We start from the raw sequence: 16,704 nt of genomic DNA, 5'->3' as shown, positions 1-16,704 counted from the left end.
TACAGTGAAAAAACTACAAAAGGACACCACACCAGTTTTTATTTAAACTTGTTTTTATTACCATTTATCAGAAACCATATTGCAGTTCTCAGTATTACAGTTAACCATATGTCGCAAAGTTATGCAGTATAGGTCTAATCTAGAGTCTGTGCCCATCCTACAAGATCCAGTGTTGTTGTCTGGACAGTTCCATTAGAATAGCTTCAGAGACATTTTCGTGGGGCAGCAGACGGTGATAATAGCTAAAGACAGTACCTCACAGTCGAATCTCTCATGCGAGCTTCGTAGAACCACAGTGACCGTGAGACGGTAACCAGGTCATCTAGGCACAAGGCTGGGCTTTACCTCATCAAAGCTCGGTCCCAAGGACAGCAGCCATTCCAGATCTGTATGTGGGCATTACAAAAGGAACTGAGAACAATATATCAATAATAAAAATCAATAAGGTAAGAGAGGGAGAGGTAGAGAAAGAATAGAGGGAGGTGGGAGGAGAGTGAGAGGTGTGGTGAGGAGAGGAGGGGGTGTGAACAGGAGTGCAAGCGTTGCTGCAGTAAGGGCCGCGCGTCGTCTCCAATGGCATGTGAGATAGGATCCGATGCCCCTACGGCATCTGGAATGTCAGGGGATTCATGATCTAGGGCTTGGTGAACGCCTAAGGGTGTAGTTTAAGTGGGCCGGGCAGTGGGTTTCCAGAGGCGGACCAGATCGGACAAACGTTATCCTCAAAAAGGTGGAGGGCCCGAAAACTTGGTGGCCGCAGTCTAGCATGTTCCAAACGGCATAAGTAGTCTACCAATGGTTTCCACAATTTAGTGAGTTTGGTGTTCTGGAGCTGTAGGCGCAATGTAAGCAGCTCCATTGCCACTGTGTGCCACAGGCGGGTGAACCATACGTTGACTGAAGGCTTTTCCACCTTTTTCCAATAAAGAGCAATGGTCTGTTTAGCAGCACTGAGCATATGGAGACTGAGATGCCAATCACAATGGGTCATGGCACGCAGGTTGACCGGCAGGAGGCCCAGAACAATCATGAGAGGGTTTTCAGGTAGTGGGTAGCCCAGTACCAGCTTAATATGGCTGAGAACTTCCTTCCAATAAGTGGGCACATCCAACAAATTTGTATGAAATCTCCCCTGGGCATTAGAGCAGCGCCAACAGAGGGGCGAGGAGGCAGGGAACATTTTATGTAGCCTGTGAGGAGTACAGTACCATTGTGTCATTACCTTGTAGGCTACAAAAGGTCTTCAGGATGTCACACCAGAGGTGGTCCAATTGAGTGGATGTAATATCAGTGCCAAGGATTGACTGCCAACGTTGTTGATACGGGTGGGGGTTAGTTTTTTTTTAATGCTGGCGAACGTGATATGTGCGAGATATTAATCCCCTAGAGTTATCAAACGTATGGACCAGCCGTTCGAACGAGGTGAAAGGTCGAGTGGCCGCTTGCGATAGGGAGGACAGCTGTACCCAATGACAAAGTTGAAAATATTGGAACCTCGCCCCCTCCGATAGCTGGAAGTGCCGCTTGCATTGTTCAAAAGTTTTAATAATGACTCCAGAAAGGGCGACAGGTCACTGCCCTGTCCATATGGAACCACACTTTCTCACTCTCCCATGCCACCCACTCCGAAATGAAACGGAGATGCGATGCCCAGTAGTACTCCAGCAGGTTAGGGGATGCGAGCCCTCCCCTATCGCGTGGAAGCATGAGATTTTTGACAGGGAAACGCGGTTTGGTCCCTCCCCATATAAACACGATGAGCTTCCGTTGGAGGCCCTGGATTTGATGCTCTGGGATGCGCGTGGGTAGCGTCTGGAAAAGGTAGAGTATCTTTGGGAGGATCGACATTTTAACCGTGTTCAAGGGACCCAGCCAGAAAAGTGGTAGGGACTTCCATGCCCTTAAGTTCACTAACACCGCAGTTTTACACTTCTGCCAATTGGTTTGGGACCAGGTGGCCTGGTTGGAGTCAGATTAAGTCCTAGGTACCTAATGGAGCGGGGCGCCCATTGATTGGGAACAAGAGATTGTAGAGTAGCAATTTCTTCCTCCGGGATCGTAAGGTTCAGAGCCTATGATTTTGCATGGTTGATTTTAAGCCCTGAAACCCATTCATATGATTGAAGCAAGGTGTGTACGGCAGGCAACGAGGAAAATGGGTTTGACAGCGTGAGAAGGAGATCGTCTGCAAAAAGAGCTATCTTGTGATCTAAGCCCCCAAGTCTAATGCCATGAATGTCAGGTGATTGGCAGATCATGTTGGCAAGCGGCTCCACTACAAGAGCAAATAGAAGAGGGGATAGGGGGCACCCCTGTCTGATGCCCCTGAGAATGGAAATGGGTTGCGTGAGCTGGCCATTGACCTATACCCTGGCAAATGGAGAGAGGTAAGGGGCCATAATGCGAGCTGTCATCAGCGGGCCTATCCCTATTTTTTGCAAGACAGCTCGGAGAAATACCCAATCTACGTGATCAAATGCTTTTGCATCATCGAGTGATAGCAAGCAGGAGGGTAGCTTCCAATGGTGTGCTTTCTCAACCAAGTGAGCAACCCGGCGATGGTTGTCTGCCCCTTGGTGCTGGTGAACAAAGCCCACCTGGTCTGGCTCTATAAGGCCAGGGAGGTGAACGCTGAGACGTTTAGCTAGGATTTTAGTATACATTTTAAGATCAGTGTTTAACAGGGCAATGGGACGGAAGGAGGAGCAAAGTGTAAGGTCTTTTCCCGGCTTTGGAATTAAGGCAATTTCAGCCATAACCATAGCCATATCCGTGGAGGGTCCAACTCCGTCTGTGAAAGAATTAAAAAGGTGGAGCATTTGTGATTGAAGCTGTGTCAGAAAAGCGCAGTAGAATGAGACAGGTAGCCCGTCAGGGCCTGGGGTTTTGCCGAGTTCCAGAGCGCCGGTTTGTTGCTTTGGAGTGATAGGCTCCTCTAATAGTTGAGAGTGATAGTGGCTAATCGGGGACCACTCACAGGCTTCCAAGGTAGCCAATACTTGATCCTTGTTGGGTGTTTCCTGTGCATAGAGAGAGGCGTAATAATTTTGGAAAGCTGGAAGCTTTGCAGTCTTAGTAGTGGCCCAAGTCCCATCTCCTAGCTTAGGTTTAGCAATGTGTGCTTTGGCTGCCCGTGTTTGGAGGCGGTGCGCCAGAACCGTGCCCACCTTGTCTCCCCCCATCGTAATACCATTGACACAGTGCGGGGAGATGTGGGAAGGGCTCACGTTCCTCAGTGGCCAGGCGAATCACAGAATTATAATTTTTTCAGTCGTGATTGTCCAAAGGCCTATCCGACTGAAACCTGGCAAAATTAAGCTGCTAGACCTGGTCTTATGGGAAAAAGACAAACATTACTACAGAACACATAAAATAAAATCATAAGAGGTAGAAATAATACTCCTACTTCGGCTGAAAAGATAAACAGAAAAAAACGTAAGTATTTACAGTGAGTTCCTCTTTTGTCGTATCTTGGGTAATTGGGTGCCATATTGGGTGTAGTTCTCATTTGGCTGAGCTAGGTAAGCAATATTTGTGATGACAGAAGTCAACTCATGGAGTAAGGAAAATGGACGGGGAGGTAAAGACCTATATTTTCCCAAATTCATAACTCACATACCTTGTATGCTCAAGTTTAAATATGAAGAGCACAAAACCATCCCTCCGCTACATTTGCTTAAAACTCCATGCATAATTAATTAACTTTGACCAGTAGCGGCTCCTCAAGGGAGTGCTGCGGGGCGGAGGAATGAATGAATGAATATAAGTTTTGTAGAGCGCAAACTTAGTCCAGGGGCATCAAGGCACTGCGGAAAGAGATCAGAGTAAGAGATGTCAATAGAGTTCAGAGCTTAAAGGTTAGGACAGGTGAAAAATTAGGACAGGTGAAAATCCAGGTCTTCAAGGACTTACTAAAAGAGTAATGGGTTTCCAGAGTGGAAATTGGGGAAGGAAGGGAGTACCACAGATTAGCCCCTATCAACAAGAAAGCCCCCCCCCCACACCTGGCTTTCCCAACCCTGGAAACTGTTACCCTGTTCTTGCTTGCAGATCTCAAGTCCTTGCCGGGAAGATATCTTTGAAACATTTTGTTGATGCCTTCTGACCCCCTATTGTGGATGGCCTTGAGGACCAGGCATAAGGCTTTAAACACAACTCTCCTCCCCAAAGGGAACCAGTGCAGGCTTCTGATAGTAGCTGAAACTGAGGGGAATTTAGGGAGACCCATCACCAGCCTAGCGACGGCATTCTACACCAATTGAAGTCGATGAAGAAGTCCCTTGTTTATCCCTATAATAAAGGGCATTGCAGTAGTCTAACCTAGACACCACAAGGGCCCCCACTGCCTGTTTCCCTGATGGAAGGGAGAGAAAATGGAAGATCTTCCTGAGAGTCCATATCATCCCAAAACAGGTAGAGACAGTTCTATTTATTTGTGAGCCCAGGGAAAAAGAAGAGTCCACAATGATGCCTAAATTCTTGGCACTAAGACTGGGGCTAGGGCAAGATCCAAGAGAGTCAGGCCACCAAGCCTCCAACCAAATATCCATCTTATCTCCAAAGATTAGGACCTCAGTTTTATCCCCATTGAGTCTTAAGTAGTTCTCAACCATCCATGCAGCAACCGCCCGCATTCAGTTTTTAAAATTTACTGCTGAGACACTCTCAGTGATGGAAATCAGAATCTGAATGTCATCAGCATAGGAAAGCACTTCTAGGCCAAAAGACCTTACCACGGTGGCGATCGGGGCTACATAGATATTAAAGAGGGTAGGACTCAATGAGGATCCCTGGGGGACTCAACAAAACAATTGTTTAGGGGCAGAAAGAAATTGGCCCATCTTAACTGTTTGTGAACGGTTCAAGAGGAACGATGAAAGCAGATTGAGTGCGGAATCCTCTATCCCAATTTCCCGGAGCCTGCCAACCAGACTACAAGGAGAGATCGTATCGAAGGCTGCCGTCAGTCCAGGAAGATCAGTAGTGTGGTATGACCAGCATCAACCTGTTAAAGACAACAGTTAATGCCATCTCCGTACTGTGTTCACTCCTGAAATCATGCTGCGAGCCATCGAGCAGTTGGTATTCCTCCAAGTAAGAACTGAGATGGCTGTTAAGATGTTTTTCCAGGATCTTAGCCGGAACGGGCAGCAGGGAAATAGGCCGATAGTTTTTAATTCTGTCAGGCCAAGAGAGGCCTTCTTTAACAAAGGTTTTACCACCGCCGTTTTCCATGCGGTGGGAAATTGGCCAGAGGAGATGACAGTATTGAGCATAGCGGTCAGAGAAGGTACAATGGCCTCGCTTCCTAATTTCAAAATCTTAAGAGGACAGGATTCAAGGGGATAGCCAGATCTAATCCCACTTAACAACAACTCAGTATCCTCTTGAAGAATAGGAGGAAAGGAGCGCAAACGGCAGTCCTTCAGGGGTACTACCAGAGGATCAGATAGGGGATTAGTTTTAGCTCCCGCAGAGTTTGACTTCTCCAAAGAGGAGTAAATGTCCTTAATTTTGGCATAGAAGAAACCTGCCATTTTATCACAAAGGTCCTGGGAGACCTCGGTAATAACACTAGTCGAGGGGGCTAAAAGGGAATTGATCATAGTGAAAAGTTACCTTGGGGATCTAATAGATTCCGTCATCATTGAATAGTAGGAGAGCTTTTCCTCATTAATAGCTTGCTTATATTCCCTTAGCCTGAGTTTATGCAGATCCCTTTCAGCTGTAGTGGGGTCCATGCGCCACTTTCTTTCCTGATGTCGGCAGACCTGTCTGAGCTTTCTCAACCTCTCAGAAAACCATGGGGCTGAAGGGTGCTTTCTTTCCACATAGTGCTTCTTAAGAGGGGCAAGAGAATCCAAGGCTGCCGTTAACCAGTTGGTGAACTCGTCATAAACGGCATTGACATCGGCGTGAGGGGGGCAGCAGTAATTGCTGATTTTGTTGAGATCCTCCTTACTAATCCGTCTGAGGTTTCTCTTCAACTCCACCCTGTTCTTAAAGTTAGGGTCATGGTGAGATACTAACATTTCCTGGATGCAGGGGGTGGAAAAATGGTCAAAACAAGAGAGTGGAATAGGGCCCATGACCTTTATCTTAGGATCATTTGAGAACATCCCATCCAGGATATGTCCTGCCATGTGCGTGGGGCTCTTCACTAGCTGAGGGAAACCACAGGAGTCCATGACTTCCAAGAAGGCCTGTGTTTCAGGGCACAGAATTTTATCCAAGTGGAAGTTAAAATCACCCAGAAACGTAACCATTGAGCTAACTAGATAGGGCTCTATTCAGCTACTGAAATTCTGGGAAAACAGAGCTCTGGGTCCAGGAGTCCGGTAGGTAACCACTCCAATGAAACTTTTGGTTGGGAGAACCTTCAGAGAGAAATAAAGGGCCTGATAGGGATCTGAAGGAGAGGTGAGCGCCTCAGTAAAACAGGAGTAAATGTCGGTATACATTGCCCCTAAACCCCCGCCCACCTTCCCTGCCCTATCAAGTCTAACAAAAAGATACCCAAAAGGAATACCCTCCACTAAATATGGACCTGAGCAGTCTCTGGCCCAGGTTTCAGTGATGAAGACCCAATCGGGTTTTCGAAGGGACACAAAGTCATTGAATTCCGTGGCATGTTTGATAAGGGATCTGTCATTGAGAAGATAGCCCATAAAAGAAGGTTTCAGAGGCAGGGGATTGAGCCAACTACTATCCTCGAAGGGATAGTGAGCTGCACCCAATAAGAAAGACGCCTCACAGTAGGCACATTTAAACCTCTGACCGCCACTCAGAGCCTCAAGGTTCATAAGACTGCAATGCCCCTGCTCCTGAGATTGTAGCTCCAGGAGCCGTTCCCTGTAGTAGACACAAGGCAGAAGTGGCAGGGTGGGGGGGTAGTAAACTACGGCATACGGGAGAACGGAGGTAAGTAAATAAATAAACAAATTACATTTCTCATGCTGCAACGCCAAATGGCGATGCAGCGTGCGCAATGTAATTAGTTTTATTTATTTCTTTCTTTACTTTCCTCCGTTCTACCGTATGTCGTAGTTTACTACCCCCACCCTGCCCCTCACCCACCCCACCTCACCGCCCCACATCACTCTCTCGAGGAGCTGCTACTGACTTTGACACAACACTAAATCAAATCTAGTGGACATCTCTTGGCCTCACGCAGGACACCAAAACACAACACTCCCAGTTGACACCAGAATGAGCAATTAGATGCAACCATATGCAACAAATCCAGTAGGTACTTAATGACCCAAAAGCATCTTGGGGTGTTGTGAATGGAAAGCAAAGACCTACAGATATGCTGTAATAAACACACATATAAACATGCTTAAATGCAAATACATCCAATCATCTGCAGCTTTCGACACAGACTTGTTTTTACCTATCCTGCATCGCCCCCCACACCTGGACGGCATTGCACTCTTTCATTTACTGCTAGGCTCCTGGTTCCTGCTTCCACATCCACATGCAAAGCCCTTGGCACAAGCTAACAATGAAATTAACATATAGGGTTTGCAATATGCTACTGTGTCTACAGCAAGGGACTGGGCCAGCGATTTCAGCTTCCAGCTCGCTATCAGAGCCCTAGTGTTCCTGCCAGCAAATAAAACTCACAGGCAGTGCAGATACATACGCATAATAGATGCTTTTAAATGTCACTTGAGGGTTTGGAGGAGATAGAAGAGAAAGGCAGTGAATTTATTGGCGGCATTAGTGACTTTGACTTTCTCTTTCATTCAGACTGGTGATTTTCACGGTCAGCATCTTTGAAAACTGACACATTGTTTCATCTCCTGCACCGAAAAAGAGAGATTTGTAGTGAAACAAAATGTTGATAGTGTGTCAAAATCTAAGTTGTTTTTCCTAACTTTTCTTCAGAACGTAAATAAAGGTAAAATGTAGCAAGGAGTATTAACAATAGATAACATGCAGGTAATGACACAATTTATTTCATTTATTGACTTATATAGCGCCTGAATCACCCCCGAAGTCGTATCTCTGCGCTGCGAAGCATGCAGGAGAAAGCTGAGATGTAAAAAATTAGAACAGGGCTTTTTTAAGGAGTCTTCTGGTTTTAGATCTGAATGAAAGGTAAAAGAAGCATGCTTCATCCATACACTATCCTTCAGAGTTCATCCTTGAGAAATAAAGAAGCAAACAAAAGGAGTGGTTAGTCCTAAGAGAGGGTGCTTGCGCTAGAGCCATCAAAAAGCGAAACACCGCTAGAAATGCAATGATATACATCATTTTATGCTATCGTTTACAGTTCAAGAAAATTACGAAATGCATTGAAATAGTAGGGGGCACATTTACAAGCACCTTGCAACACTTTTGCACCACCATTGTGTCATTTTTTATGACGCAGCGGCGGAGTAAACAATGCACCACGCTGCAGCCAGTTTACAACATGAGGCACCAAGGGAGATGCGTCACCTTGTAAAGTCCTGTGCCACATCATACCTGTGTCACGTATAATGTAATCAGGGTGGGCGTTCCAATGTAAGAGCCATATAGAACTGACGCAGTGAAATTTACAAGTTTTCACTGCGTCACTCTACGCCTTCACTGCATCAAAATCACTACACCAGACCAGGCGTGAGGAATGACACAGGGCTTTTTCAGTGGAATGCACCTATCTGTTGTGGTGCATTGCTGGAGTTGCTCCATGGTGCGACATATTGTAAATATGGCACATCCATAGTGGTGAAAGGGTTTCGTATGGAGGCGCAGGGAAACTGACGCATCTGTACAGATGCATCAGTTTCTTGTATATCTGCCCCTAGATACCTGTTATTAAGCCTGCTCCAAATTAATGAATGAACAGCCTGGCAATGAACATTCCTGATTAGTCCCCGGTCATGCCAAATACACCTAGCGCAGGCGTGTGCACAAGAGCAGTGGCGTAGCAAAGGGGGTCGACACAAGTTTTGGGGGCAGCGGTCTTCCCCCACCCCCTTGCTCGTACCAGCGGCCCTTGAGGGGTGGCAGGCATGCGGGAATCGCAATAATGGGCATAGCATGGGTTTTACTCTGGACATAGTTCATCTTGAACTACACCGTATGCATATAAGTGCTGTGCATTGTATATGTAAATCAACCATCACAATAGATGGCTAGAATGCATTTCTTGACTGTGGCTGCTGCTGTTTGTTCACCCCGTCTTCTACAATAACAGATCAATTTTCGGAAGTATTTTATTAGATGATTTGCAGATGAGTTTCATTTTCAGGTGGAATATGTGGTCCAGCAATATTCTGTTGGTTTGTTAGAACAAACCTCTGCCCTTGAGTCGCAGCCACGCCGGCATGACTCTCGGGCGGGGGCATCTTGCGGGGAGGGGGGTTGCGCAAAGGGGTTAATTTAATAATAAAAAGGAATTTAACATACCTTCCCACCAGCCGGGTCCTGTGTCGTCTCTGCTCCTGCGCTCCTGCCTCCAGCAGGAACAGGAGGCAGTCAGCCAGACTACCACCCCTATGCCAATCACAATGCTGCAAGTAGCAATGTGATGTGTTCGGGATCTCTTCCAGCCAGGGGCTAATGGCCCGGCCATGTTCTCCATGTAGTCTGCAATTGCAGACTGCATGGAGAAGGGCAGAGTGCACATGACTGGTTTGGTTTGCCCCAGAGGGCTGACCAAACCAGTCATGCACACTCAGGAGTGGGCACACCTCTCTTCCCCTGTCCAGCCCTGCAGGCAGAGCATCCCCGCCCACCCGCAACCAAACCCTTCTGCTTTCTCGCAGCTCCAGAAGCAGAAACATAAAATGGTAATTATTACCATGTTATGTTTCTGTTTCTCGCACTGTGAGAAAGCAGTGGGGCGAGGCTCCTCCGCCCTAGTAGAGGAGCAGACCCTGTTGTGTCATTACTGGGAGCTTTGGCTCAAATGCTATCACTTATGTAGTTATATGCATGACACTTTAATCGGATCACGCATATTAAGTTGTAATGTATGAAAGACTCCTCTCCACTTAGAAGTACTTGGTCATTGGACGTGAAAACACTTGATTTAAGACTCTGCTACTCGGTGCCTTGGAAGTATTTTTTCTGTATGAGCCCAAACTTGGTACTTAAACATCAATATGTGCCCAAGCAGTGGAATCCGAAGGGTCAGCGAGGGGCAGAAGGGGAGAGCCTGGACTTGATAAGCATATTGTTTGTTTTACACTTCACAATGCAATTCTACAGAGAGATAGTTGATGTGCTTTGCCAGTGAACATGTTCTAATGATTAAATATTGAAATAATTGAACCGTAATCTGTTCTCCATCAATAAAGCTGGGCAGCGTTGAGATCAACTGTCACATTCAAGCCACATACACTGGATCCCAACAAATCTTTCAGGGAGAACGAGAGTGGATTCTGTGGCTTGCAGAACCAGTTTTTGCATGGGCAATGCCTTAAAACACAGTCTTTTTGTCATAGATGTCTACAAGACTGAACTTCATTGCAGTCTAGGAGATGGTGATATTCCAGTTTCAGAGCATATAAAATGGAAAATACCCAAACCTAAATGCGTTCTTCAGGGGGTCCACAATTGCAAAGAGATCGATGTTGGGGCTGGAGTTCACAGATCCTCTCTTATGAGTGATTGGTTAGTGACATCCATAATGCGTTAAACCTCCACCATCCTACCAAGCTTGCACTTTAGCAGATAAATCTCCTGGTCCTGATCTCCTTTCTTCCCAACACACTATATGACAATATTTTTGTCTTTTCATGTTGCTGTTGCTTTGGTGTTATATGAAAATACAACACATTTGAATAAAAGTTAAGTGCCCCCTGATGTGTCTCAGAATGTGGATTGCTCTTCTCGCAAGATGGAATTTAAAGAAAAAGAATCACATATTAGGTAACACTGGGCGTAGTTCGCGAAGTAGCACTATGCGAAGCTACGCAAAGTGCACTTCGCACTACGCGAGCTACGCGTAGCACTTCGCGAACTGCGTAGTACACTGTTCGCACTGTGCAAGATGTCGTTTTCAATGATTGCACAGTGCGGAAAGGCAACCGGCACTGTGTAATCATTGAAAACGGCATCTTGCACAGTGCGAGCTGTAGTTTTCTGCTGCTCGAGTAGATTTTTACTCGAGCGGCAGCTTTCTCAACGCGAACTGGTAGTTTCTCATCGCGAGCGGTCGCGAGCATGCGCGACCACTCGCAATGAGAAACCTGACCTCCTCGCGTTGAGAATCTCGGCGGAAGGTTTATTTCCCACACTCGCGATCGCCAACTTGATGTTGCTGATCGCGAACGAGGAAAAAGTCTCGCCGGGATGTCATTTTGCTTGCTCGCGGTCGCCAACTTGACATTGAGGACCGCGAGCAAGCAAAAAATGACCTGCACTATGCAACACTACGCTACGCGTGTTCACACTGTGCTACGTGTAATTCGCGTAGTGCGAAGTGGCGCAAACTTCGCAAACTACTCGAGCGTAGCGTAGTGCTTTGCCCAGGCTTAATATTAGGCCTACTGATAGAATATGATGGCGCTAAAAGTAGTCTCTTAACTGTAATCAGCTGTCAGGAAGTAAAAGAATACTGAGTAGCTAGCTATGGGAGCGTTGAAGCAGTGGGTGATTGTGGCTAAATGTGAAGCAGACAAGGGTACTTGAAGCAGCAAAACACACAATCGGTTCCTGGCATTCTAGTAAACTGACAAAGTAGAATATACATAGAAAATATGCAAATCGTTCATCTAATGAAATATTGTGTTATGCCACTCAATGAATCCTTAGAATTTCTTAGAGCAAACTGAATTGGCCACATTGTGATTCATCACATGTACTTGCTAAGTGGGCATTTACCTACTTTCAGATGCTCTGACCGCTGAAGTGTGAGAGTATTAAAGGCGGGTTAGAGTCTGGTGTCCCTGTGTGAGGCTGTTTTTCTTTTACCAGTAAGTTTATATATTTATCTTTGGGTTCTTCCATCAGATTCTGGGAGTGTCAGTTGCATCATGCCGGTTGGACTGAATGGATGCTTCCGATCCATGGTGGGAATTTCAGATGCTTCTTCTGTCGTTGTTTTAAAACCCTTTATCTAATCTCCTTCATGTTGACCCACCTCATTGAGTGGCGATGGGTAGTGCAGAGGAGGACGCAGTAACCCTCGATGTTTCAGCTTTCTTTGGTCTAGTGTACGATCAACAGTTCCAGAAAAAGAGAGATGTGAGAAGATGTGGCTTTTGAGCGGTGCATATGCATCCGACCTAGAAGGGAGGATTTACAGCTCAGCAAGTAGTAATTGACAATTTATGTGATGCAGACACTCAAGGAGGAAGAAGATTCCGTACAATATAATTTGGTATGCCTTTCTTAAAAATGCAACTTCATAGTGAGTGTTGCTCTTTATATCATATTTTCAGATTGTGTTATTTTGAGTCTTTTCTTTAATTCCTTTGGGTGCACGTGAGTTATTAGCTCAGTTTTTTTGCATTATTGCATTTCTTCAGGGCCTTTGCCTTCACCATCAATGAGTTCTGAGTTAGGGGCACAGAGTATGTCCTAAGTTGTGAATGCATGAAAGACAATGCAGAGAGAGATGCAAGAGGGCTGGCTTTTTTTATGTGCGCTGCTGAGTGCAGTCCAGTGTGAGATTATATATTTGTTGTCTTGTTTACAGTGACTGGCCAGAGCGTTTTAGAAATGTTGAGAGGTGGCGGAACCGATGTACCAGCTTCCTTAGGAGGGGAGATGGATTATCTAAGATGTATGGCAGATAGAGTCTCAGAGCTGGACAGTATCGTCTCAAAAAGGGTTTGGGCCCGGGGCACAACATATTTTGGGGGCCCCTGTTGGGAACAGCTTTGAGTTTTATTACTCATTTCTGCTAATTCAAGCAAGTATGATGCCAAACAAGCTTGCAGAAAATGGGGTATTCAAAAACAGTTTAAATATGCCTGGGTCTGTATTAGAATGAAAATGCTAAGTATTCATATTGCTAATAAGTTAAAACCAACAAAAAAAAATATGCCTTGCCCAGAACCCCCAACGTCCTTAAAATGATCTTGGGCAAACAGAGACAGAGTTACAGAGTTAGAGCTGGGCAGAGAGGCCAAAGGTTTAAATAGGCAATCAGTCATACGTGAGACAGAGAGAAAGTCCAGTCTTCGCAGGGACCCCTTGGAAGGTGGAGGCCCTGTGCTATTGCCCATACTTTAAAACGTCTCTGAAGATGGGTGGCAATGTAGTTCTTCATACATATTAGAGAGTTATTTGGTTTATACAGTGGAGAGTTCTTTGGCATGCCAGAAGGAGCAGTCCAGATGGTGGCAGCTGGGCCGTCAGTGAGGTACCAGTGAATTGAGGGCACTTGTGATTGAATGATCTGTTGTCGAGATTGTGTGCTCCGTTGAAATAAAAGTCTTGCAAGGATTGGAAAAGACAACGGCATTGCATAATCACTTGGAGTTGGAAACATCAACCCAACCGCTATCGTCCTTAACCTAGATCAAGACAAGGAATGGGAGTTGCAGAGGGGATATGTTGACCGGAAGAATGTCCACTTGCATAAACAATGCCCTGTATATCAAACCAAGAGACCACTCCATGTTTTTAGCAAGTAAGGAAATACATAATAATAATATTCAAGTAATAGCTAACATCTCGTTTACATGCTTAAAAAGCATTAGGGCAACCAGTACGCAAGATTTACAGGTTCCTGCACTCTGAGCCAATGTTTAGGTTCCCTTATACTGGTTCTATAGTTAGCATTTGAAAAACTAGTCATTTCCGTTGTAGATGCGAATACTTTTCCCCATTAAAAAGGCAGGTCAGGAATACTGCATTGGCCATTACTCAGTAAAACATGAATTCAATATCAGGAAGAAAACCTTGTTATTCAGCTCCATAGATTCTGGTGTCTCCACAGTTTAGTGGATATGAATCGTGCAGAAGGTCAAGGGACACCAGCAGTAGAAAACATAGCTGCATTCTCTGGGACTATGAGTCTATTTAAAATTTAAACTTAGGTACAATGATCCGAATGAGGCCAGTACTCAGCTGAGCACAGAATAAATGTTAAGTGCCTCAGCCTAGCACACTGAGGCTGCACGGACGAGTTTTTCAATCTTCTTTTTTTCATTTCAATGAGTTTTATGCGAGCTAGACCGGGTTTTGGGTATCAGAGCGATTCACATACTAACAGTTGCGTTACATGAGGAGACATTCATTTATTTTAGTTAGGCACGGGGAGATTTGCCAAGAATCACAGGATGTGCAGCGTCATTGCCAAGACTCAAACCTGGTTCCCCAGATTCAAGGTCGACCGCCCTAGCAGTTAGGCCAACTCCTCTCCCCCTAAACGCAAAATGAGTGCATCTAGTCGGTTTTCTTTTTCAAAAGAAAATTGAGTAGCAATCTTTAGGTCAGAACTAGTAAACACAAAATGGACATAAAAAGGTGAAAGCAATCTTAAAGCATATTCTTGAACACCTTGTTTCAAAAGATATTTAGGAATACATCATTTTCGGTTTCTACACCTGGCTTCAGAGCGCCATATTCAGCGACACCTGTTGTTTCCAATGCTTTAACTATACATAGAAATAGGCCTACGACTGCACCTATAGGATCACTTTTCTCTCACCCCCTGCTACTAACCATTAGGTGCATTATTCCATCTCCTATTGAGTCCTTGCTTTGCATAGGGAAATATTTTTACCTTAAAGGCTAGTGAATCATCACACATTTAAAATATGTTTCTCATTTTTTCATCTAGGCATTATATATAGAAAGCAGCCTTTTTTAGGTCGAGCCTATAGCGGCAGCGTGCATGCGGTGCTCGCTTTGCGAGGCATGCAGTATACACTAGGCCTGGGCAAAAATTTCGTTCCGTTCGCGGAAATTGCGATAATTTGACATTTTTGCGTTCCGCGGAGAGCGCGAAAATGTCAAAAATTCCGGTTTCCGCAGCTTGGCGATAATTTGTTTCTTGCTCGCGCTGTAAAATGATACATTCTCGCGCGCGCGCGATCGCCTTACCTGAATCCCTGCGTTCGCCGACAAGTTTTCTTGATCCGGTCGCGTTCTCCATGAGATGTTGTATTGTTTTTAGCCATTTGCGCTGTCTCGCGACAGTTCGCGCCCGCAGTGACGTCATGCGTCGCGCGATCACGTCTTTCTTCTCGCGATCATGCACCGCGAGAACAACTCAAAACAAGATGGCCGCGCCCGCAAGCAACCACATGGGTAAGTTGGCGACCCGCAACCATGCAGAAAATCTCGCGAACATGCCGGAAAAAAACTTCCGCATCTTTGCGATATTTCTGCTTGTTTGCGATAATTTTAAACATTCTCGCGATAATTTGCGAAGGTTAATTCCGCAAATTCCGCCCACCCCTAGTATACACTACGGAGTGAAGCTTCGTGAAAGCTCCGCCCACTCTACGCCAATTGGCTTTTGTCCTTGTCCTCCTGTAAATGCGGTCTTCTGATTTATTTGAGGCTTGTTAGTCCCTCCTTATGACGGCTAAGTCGTCCTTTGTCACCTCCCAAAGCTATTGGCCCATTTATTTTGCTTGTTACACAGTACGTTTTCTTAACTAGCACTATTTAAATTATGGAGCTCCTCACCTGGAAATGCAGTCTGCCCTTGTCGGGGGAGGCGGTAGTTTCTTGCTGCCCGGGCTCTGCGTCCCCTTCAGCTTTCTGGTCTCTGTGCGGCTTCCCTCCGTGGGGCTACCCTTCTCCTCTGCAGGCGGCTCCCCAGAACTCTCCCTGCTCTCGAGTTTACCCTCTCTGCTGCCTTTGGGTTTAAAGGGCCTGGGGCACCTCTTCTGCTGGAAGCGGTGTCTAATACTTCCCTTGCACTCAAGTAGCAATGTGGGCAGCTGCAGCCAGACTGTGGCGTTAGAAACAAGGCGCCTCCTGACCCCATCAGGTGCTCATCAGTGCAGAATGAGCTCTTCAGCGGAAACTTGGAAAAGGTGCAACACGTCTTATGCGGGGATGCGCCCGTCGACCTCATAATCGAAGCACGTGGGGATGAACTCAGGTGGACCAGCGGCGAACTCGGCGAGAGGCTGTGTTGTTTTGTGTCAGAGTTAAAGTGCTGTCCAACCGAAGCCCTCGATCAGAATGCAGCAAAATACACAACAGTCCAGGAATAAGATAAATACGTATGTTCCATTATCAGTGGTGATAGTGGTTAGAATTGAGCTGTATTGCCAGGATTATACTACAGTGAGCCCAGCTTTGGTATGGTGAGAATGCTGCAGGCTAGGATCGAGTTCCATTGGAGTAGCTATGTGTGGAACACAGCCCAGGGATAGCAGGATTCATATCCCTGTGTGTCTGTGCTACAGTGCCCTGGGTGACAGCTCTGTGTCGCATGATAACACTTGAGTGGCAAGGGTGCTTGCTGGACATTGCAGGTTAGGAAGGAGGTGCGTTGTTTGGGATCCCAATACCGAATGGCCATCCTTACAACACCAAGCACTTGGAAACATTTAACAAAGCACTGTGACATGGCTCAGTTGATTGATGCATCGAGTCTTAACCGTATGCAAATGAAATTAGTTACAGGCCAAGAAAAGTTGTAATTTTCTTTTTTTGGGCACGTTTATATTCTGCGATCTCCACCTAAAGCTATTGGACCACTTTTACATGAGCACTAATTATGTTACACAAGGACACATTCATTTGTTTTAGGTGCGGGAAGATCAGGTGATTTGCCCAGAATCACAGGATGTT

Source organism: Triturus cristatus, chromosome 2_1, assembly GCF_964204655.1.
Source record: "Triturus cristatus chromosome 2_1, aTriCri1.1, whole genome shotgun sequence".
Taxonomy (NCBI): domain Eukaryota; kingdom Metazoa; phylum Chordata; class Amphibia; order Caudata; family Salamandridae; genus Triturus; species Triturus cristatus.
The sequence above is the reverse complement of the archived record's forward strand: the minus strand, read 5'-3'. Positions refer to the sequence as shown.